Genomic DNA, 7,988 nt, shown 5'->3' with positions numbered 1-7,988 from the left:
GCACTGTAAACGGTGTATGTGTGCTATATAATTATATTGTCCATGGATTTATGCACCTGTGTTGCATATTTCATTACATTTTCTTGGCCTGCTTATTAGGACTACATTTTACATGCCTAATAATATGATTCAAATTCTACCAAATATGAAACACTGATTTTCAAGCAGAGCTAAATGAAGCTTAAGTAATTTAACATGAACCAATGGAAGACAAAAGAATTACTTCAGTCATAACAAGGTCACGAGGTTCCTCTTGCTGCTCTTCCACCCACATTTCCTTTCTCTTTGCTCGTAAAAAAATTCAAGCTGGAGAGATGCAATTTTAATCCATTTATTTACTGACAGTACAGCGTAAAGCTTTTTCTTTTTTTCTTTTTTTCTTTTTTTTTTTTTCTTGGAAAGAAAGCGTTAATGGGACATTTACAGGAAATCACAATAAGCTTGGAATCTTTTACAGAATCAAATCAGAGTTCATACAACAAATATCATGTGTATTTTGTTGTTTCTAAACATCAATTGGCCGTATAAAAAGTGTAATAGAAAAATTAAAAATTTGTGATTACAATGACACAGAGCGCGTGCCAACAACTCTGTGGATGGCTTTTTATCTCATTCCCTTAGTGAAAACAGTTAACTAGGCACTGGTGAGATATTCTGTAACTGCGCAACAAAAAGCTGGCACAACTGCCAAGTGTGGCATGCCAGATGTGTGAATACATTCTGGAGAGCAGTATCAGCAGCTCCAACAGAAAGCCATAGCCATTAATCTAGAGACCTCTGGGAGTTCAGGATAGTGCTGTAAAACCTAGACCCTGCCAAGACTGCATCAGATAAAGCCATCAATGCATTGTAAAAAAGACACAAAACCTATTTCATGGGCTGCACTGATCAAGCAATTACAATCATTGACTACATTAAGCAAAGAAACAGCGGGGTGCCCTATAAAATTGACTGCCAACTTGAATAATCAATAGACTCCATGTAGAGTAAATTAAATAACTGAAAAACTATTTGGAAAAGCTGAAGTTAAAAAGCCAATCTGTAATCCCTCATCCATGGAAAAACAATCCTGCATCCAAAAAGATTTTTAGCTTGCTTTCAGTCTTGTCACTGGGAAATACAGTAACAGTAAACTAAGACGTTCTTTAACTACCTCATTCACTAGTTAATAATTGTTCATTTAACCCGGGCATTCATAATCAATGCATGCATTAGTATCATACTTCCCAATCTGCCAGGCTTCAAACACAGGCCTAAATTGCAGGGCTAATATTCAGAACGAGAGAAGTTAGAAAAATTGTATGTACTCTGGGAGACTTTAAATGATACAGAATGCTTTCCCTAATACAAAGCATATTCAATTTGGCCTGACTCTCCTGGTTATTTCCAACATAAACCATTTAGAGCAATAGCCGTAATTTTGCAATTGATAGTAGAATGGGTTGGAAGTGTTACAACAGAGCAGGTTCTTTTTTCAACAAAAGATTGCTGATTCATCAGAAAAAGTGATGGAATCACAGTGGCATTGACTGAATTGTTTTCTTTAGTCCTATAAAGAAGGGTGGTTGAAGAACAAAATTGTATCCTCTCTGGCCCTGCAAACACATATAGGTGGAGATAATGTGTTGTCCCACCATCCCCCATTCCCCATAGCTGTATATTAAGGCAGCTGAACTCAAGTTTTGAGCAAGGACCACCGCCCTGAATTTTCTCTCTTCTGGACTTCAGATACTTTTCCAAGAAACATTAACAGTTATTAAATTTTGAATGTAAAGAAGCCTAAATTTTTCCTTTTATTTTTTTCCATTTTTTTTCAGGGTATGCTTAAATGGCTGTATAACAGGAGAGAGATACAATGGTGCTTTGGAGCAGCTTATGTATGTCAGCTGTCCACCTGCAAATTGCTGGAGCTGGGCGTGAGGACCTGTATTTTATTGATTGCATTTTACTATGCCAATGGGGCTCATCCAGGCAAGACAGTAAATATTTATTTCAAGACTGATACCTTCTTCATAGCTTTAGGACATCTAGAAGAATATTGCAAAAGCATATCCAAGTTATTGTGTCCTAACAGGTACCGTTCATGTTGTTAGCACTTCCAGGGCACATATGCCATAGTTCTTTGCTTGCAGTAAGATGAGCCAAGTATTGGCACTGGAACACTATCAGTGTTTAAGACTGCTCATTAGTTTGTGCCTCATTACTGAGTGGTGTACCAACCTCAGCAAAAGCACAACTTCAGGTTTTACCTCCAGTCCCAGCTGACCTAAGTACCATTTCTTTTGGTCACAGACTTATGCCTGTCCCATAAATCTGGTTCACCACTTGGTAGGAAATGCACTGCAGTGAAGACATACATGTAACCCCAAAAGATCACTCCTTTTTTCAAGAAGGCAGGAACACTTGTAAAAACCTCAGTTAGTAGCAAATATTCTGATTTTATAACCAAGAGAAAATGAGTTCTTTTTAATCCCTGTGGTAAAAATAATAAGAAATGCCCCCTTTGAACAAATTATACTTTCTAATGTCTATATAAATTTTCTGTTTTCATTCTCTCATTCTGAATGAAAAGTTCCCTTTTTTGCAGTGAAAATATATTCTTACTTGGAAAAAAAAAAAAAAAAAAGGCCTTCTGTTTTCATTCTACCAAACTAGGAAATACCAAAGGCAGAGCTGCAACATATTTTGCTTTTCAGAGAATCTGGAGAAATGTGATTTAGCAGTTTTTCCAGTGGTGCAAATATTTTTTACTCACCTCACACTAACATGATTTTTTTGTGTGTGGATAAATTAACACGTAAGCAAGGGTGTTAGGCTCTGTACCTATGGTAATAGCATGAGTTGGGTTATTCACTGACAAATGTTTTCTTATTTTTTTTAGCTGAAACATAATGTAGAATTTTGGATTCATTCAGTCTGGTCTGTGGATTAAAGGAAAACAGATGAAGAACTGAAATTAACTCCTCACTATACGCAACTTTTCCATTGGGTTGAAATAATACTTCTAGAACATATTGAGTATATCCAGAATATATCTTGGAGCCATCATCATTACTAAAAAGTTTTTATAATTTAAGGCATCTGGGAAATATTTAGGACATTAATTCACTGTATTGGTATTTTTGGAGTTTAATGCAACCACTTTTCTTTCTTGGTACCTTTAAGTAAGTTGTAAATAAACAACCTGGAATATCAGGATTCTCTTTCTCATCTGTTAAAAAAAAAAAAAAAAAAAGAGGACAAAATCTCTGAAAACACGTGCCTGATAACCCAGCTCACCATAACTGCACATGAAAGAAAGAGAAATATGATGAACTAAAAAGGATTATGTGTCACAATAAAATTTTCCAACTTGTCTGCTGATTAGATGGTAATGTTGCCCATAAAAGCGAGGGGTGGTTGGGGGGGAAGCACTGCAGAGAACCTGATAAAACATCCTACTGAAACCTATTGTATTTACTACTTATTAGATTCTGAACTCAAATAGATCTTGATTGTTGAGAGCTTGGGTATTTAAAAGCCTTAAGATCATCAATTACATTACTCATAATTTCCACATCTGCCTGCTCCCCAGCAATTCAGAAAGAGAGAGATGGCTGTTATAAGAGTCTTTCTGCAACTTGATTACTATGAGTCTCTGTTACAATGTGCACTTGAAATGTCTTTAAGGATTTGAACTCAACTGTAATTTGCAGCTTTATGGAACTCCTACGTGGATCGCTTTTTGGTGATAGTGAAAATCAAATGAGTGGAGATGGTCCAAATTACCTGGAAGAAAAGCAGGTCCTTATCCACTCAAAGGAATCCCTACAAGCCTGCCAAAAGCACTATAAATGCACTCTTCTTTCCTGAGTCATCTGGAAAGTGAATATGTATTTCAAATTAAGCAGAAACCCTGATTAGCTCTGTTGTTATGAAGCTAAACAGCAAGATAACTATGTTTGCAGAAGACATTTTCAGGCTGCAGAGAATGTCTCTTCCCTATTGTGTAACTCTTCAAAATGAATATTTTTTTTAACAAAGCCTTTTTTTTTATAGCACTGACACGCTGATCTTATTTCCCATTAAAGTCAAAGGAGAGCAAGCCATTATCTATTATGGGAGTTGGATCACATTAATGGAGTGCACTTTTCTTATTCACAAACATCCATGCTCATGCCGCTTAAAGACAGTGCAAGGTGCTATTTTACTGAGATCAGCCTGACTCTAGGAACAGAAATATGGTTTTCAGTAACTATCCTGGCTGCTCCTTCAGTATTGCTTGAGTGCTACCCTTATTTGAACTCATTCTTGGAAAGGGTAGGATTTCAAAGGAAATGGAGACACCTTAGCAAGTTGCAATATAGGATGGAGGCCTGTATGTATTGCTCCACTGAAATCAGTGGAAGTATGTATAAGGTAGTAAGTACGTGAGTAAACACAAGTAAATTCAAGTACTAGACCTCAGTATTAATGTATGTACCATGTGCTTTGCTGCAGAAAGAGGCTGACTTATGCTAAATGGGTGAATCCAAGAAAGCATTGTCATAATGCGTAGGCACTCTTAGAGACTGTAGAAAAAAAACAATTAAAACAAGAGTATTACTTTTTTGAAGTCCATAGACCTTTAGTTTACACAATTTGTTAGTCATTTCACTTTAACAGATTAAGGAAATTATACACATTATTAGCATCTAATGCAATAGAGAAGAGTCTTGTTTTAATGTCTCCCTCCCTGTATCTGCCCCTCCTTAAATGGAAACCTGAGAAATTCCATACAAAAGGCCAAATGTCAAAATTAAGCCTACAGATATCAGGATACAGGCAACATGGAAGGTGAGTAAGGTTTCCCAAAGAATAAATGGTGCAGGAAAGCATAGGTACAATAAAGGAAGTTATAAAATCACAAGGAAGTCATGTAAAGGTGATGGAAGAGGCCACGGGAGGAGGAAGATGAAATGGTAATTAATTATGCTGAAGTAATAGAAGAAGATATGTTCAGGAAGAATAATGGTTTCTAAGAAATATAATCACCATTGTTGATAAATGCAAGCATTAATGGTGCGGCAAATAGAAGGATAACCATCAGATTCCATTTGAAATTATTGCTTGAAAGCCTACTTTGCAAAATCCTGTAAAGTCGCATGTTGATGACATGAATACATGTTCTGACTTATGACTGTTTCATCCAAGACACCTGAAGGAGTAAAACAGGGAGATGTCAATTCCATCCAAGTCATAGGACTTATGCTTTCACCTCACTGCACTAGACACATTTATGATTTACACTGGTGAATATGAAAGGAGAGGGATGCTTTCTTCCTGGAGAAGTGTGACAGCTCAAATAGAATTCAGCATTGCTCATCCTACATCAGAGAAAGTTTTTGTGGGTGGTCACTTTTTCTGAAAGTCATCCTTTTCAATCCAAATAACTGTAACCAGGATATGTCTTGCTTTTAATAATGTGGGATTTAATTTTATTTCCTTATATTTCTATAGTATAACGTAGCCTTCCTTCCCCCTCCACTTTCATATGGTAGAAAAAAACAGCCATAAAAATTTTCTTTCATTTTCATGATTGCTCTTGTTTTTTGGTCATCTACTTGGGTGTGGTGAGTATAATGTGATTTCTGCCTCTTAATGATTCCAAGTTGTTCTGTATACATAAGGGGATAAACCAGCTACCATTAAAAATACCACTGCAACCACTCAGATTTTCTTAGGCAAAGTATAGCTAATGATAAATGCATTCTACTGAATACACCACTGCTACATCACTTTTATGGACTTTTCTGAGTGCTATTTATAAATAACTGTATTTATATTCTGCCTTTTCATTTGCACACCTCTTGCTACAGATTTAGATACCAGTTTCCTGGAGGGTTTAAAAATGTGGAAAAATGGGTTTCCCCTCTGACAGAAATTTTGGGAAAATGGAAGATATCAGCAGTACTGAACTTTTCACTGAAGCTAAATAATATTTTCTGATGTAACTTAGCATGTAGAAACATGATTAAGTGCACTTACAAAGAAAGTATGGAATGAATAAGAGTACACTGACAAGAATGCTTCGGATTAGAGATGTAGCTGTTCTATACACTAATGGGGTTAACCATGTATTTTATCTGCATCAGAAAATGGGTGAAGTTTTAAAACAATGAAAATTGAAAGAATGAGTATTTTCCTCTTACAAACAAAAACTGAAACAGATATCAGCAGACCTTTAGGAAGGGACCTATCTTACTTCATCTTACTCACTCCTAAATGTTAAGACACTAATTTAGTTTAATTGTCTAGAGTGTCTTTGTCCTTAATAGACAGAAAAAAAAAAAAAAAAAAAAAAAGACAATCAGAAGCTAGATCACCTTATACCCCAACCCATCTCATATGAATGGCATGAATCACCCTCCAGAGGTCCTTTTTCTTTCCATCAACTGCAGCAAATTACCTGGACTGCACACCTAATTTTCCAGAGCCATAATATAGATACATATCTCTCCACTCTGAAGGGTCTTCCATGTTTTATTCTAGAGAAATAACTTTGAAATAAGCATGGTCATCCCTATATATAGTGGATATAATATAGCTTAGTTTAGTTAAAACAGAAGGACCTCAATAAATAAGGCCCATAATGTACAAATCTATGCATAAGTAAACAACTTAATAGCTCACTGCTGTTCTAAAGATACCTAATCTGAAATACTTGTGGGATAATGTTTTGAAGAATCAAAATACAGTAATGATTATATCATTTTATACTTACTTTAAGGTTTATCTCTAAGATAAACCACACTCTAAGACAAAGTGTCATATTAAAATATACTTTTAATTTCCGGATGTTCACAGAAGGTGTATTAAAACTTGGGCTTGTGTGTGTATGTGTGTGTGTATGTGTGATCTTTTTGTCCTCCTAAAATTTATGGGAGGTTGGTTTTCTAATCTTTTTCATGAGCTCACATCCTTCCTAGCTTCTTTATTACTTACCCCAAATGTTAATAGTTCTGTCTATTTTTACATGTTTTATATCACATTTTCCTTGTGATTTCTTATCAAGAAGGACAAAAATTTCCCAGTTAGTATACATATTATAAATCCTTTTGGATTGCAGAGACGGCAAGCTGAACATGAGCCAGCAGTGTGCCCTGACAGCCCAAAAGGCCAACTGTACCCTGGAGTGCCTCAGGCCCAGCACCTTACCTCAAGTACTGTGTGCAGTTTTTGGTGCCACAATATCAGAAGGACATAAAACTAGTAGAGAGAGGGCTAATAGGTTGGCCCAACGGAGAGCAACAAAGATAGTGAACGGTCTAGAGGTTGAGATGTGTGATCAGTGTGGTCCCTTGGTTTGCTCAGCCCAGAGCAGAGCAGGCTGATGGCAGGCCTCATGATGGCCTACAGCTTCCTCACAAGGGGAGCGGAGGGGCAGGCACTGAGCTCTGCTCTCTGGGGACAGCGACAGGACCCAAGGGAATGGCATGGAGCTGGGACAGGGGAGGGTCAGGCTGGGTGTTAAGGAAAGGTTCTGCACCCAGAGGGTGGTCGGGCACTGGGACAGGTGCCCCAGGAAGTGGTCATGGCACTGTCTGACGGAGTTCAAGAAGCATTTAGACAACACGCCCAGACATATGGTCTGTTTTTTTTGGGGGTGGTTCTGTGTGGAGCCAGGAGTTGGACTTGATGATCCTAGTAGGTCCTTTTCAACTCAGGATATTCTATGATATTTTGTGACTTTATAAATAGGTAAATCATAGAATCAAAAAATGGTTTAAATTAAGGGATACTTTAAGGGATAATCTAATCCCAACACTACTGTCATTAGCAGGGACACCTCCCACCAGACCAGGTTGCTCAAAGCCCCATCCAGCCTGGCCTTGAGCACCTCCAAGGATGGGACATCCACAGCTTCTCGGGGCAGCCTGTGCCTGTTCCTTACCGGCCTCAGAGTAAAGAACATCCTCCCAATATCCGATCTATATCTACTCTTTTTTAGTTTAAAACCATTCACCACT

General features: G+C 37.3%; 1 long non-coding RNA gene across 1 annotated transcript in view; it reads right to left on the bottom strand.

Moving 5' to 3' along the window:
• Positions 1-317: 317 nt before the first annotated feature.
• Positions 318-7,988, bottom strand: part of LOC110352593 (uncharacterized) — a 60,670-nt gene continuing 52,999 nt past the window's right edge. The window contains exon 7 of the long non-coding RNA XR_011807424.1: positions 318-5,176. This is a non-coding gene — a long non-coding RNA (uncharacterized lncRNA). The remainder of the gene's footprint in view (positions 5,177-7,988) is intronic.

The sequence above is a fragment of the Anas platyrhynchos genome, chromosome 2 (assembly GCF_047663525.1).
Source record: "Anas platyrhynchos isolate ZD024472 breed Pekin duck chromosome 2, IASCAAS_PekinDuck_T2T, whole genome shotgun sequence".
NCBI lineage: Eukaryota > Metazoa > Chordata > Aves > Anseriformes > Anatidae > Anas > Anas platyrhynchos.
This window is presented reverse-complemented; position numbering and strand designations above follow the sequence as displayed.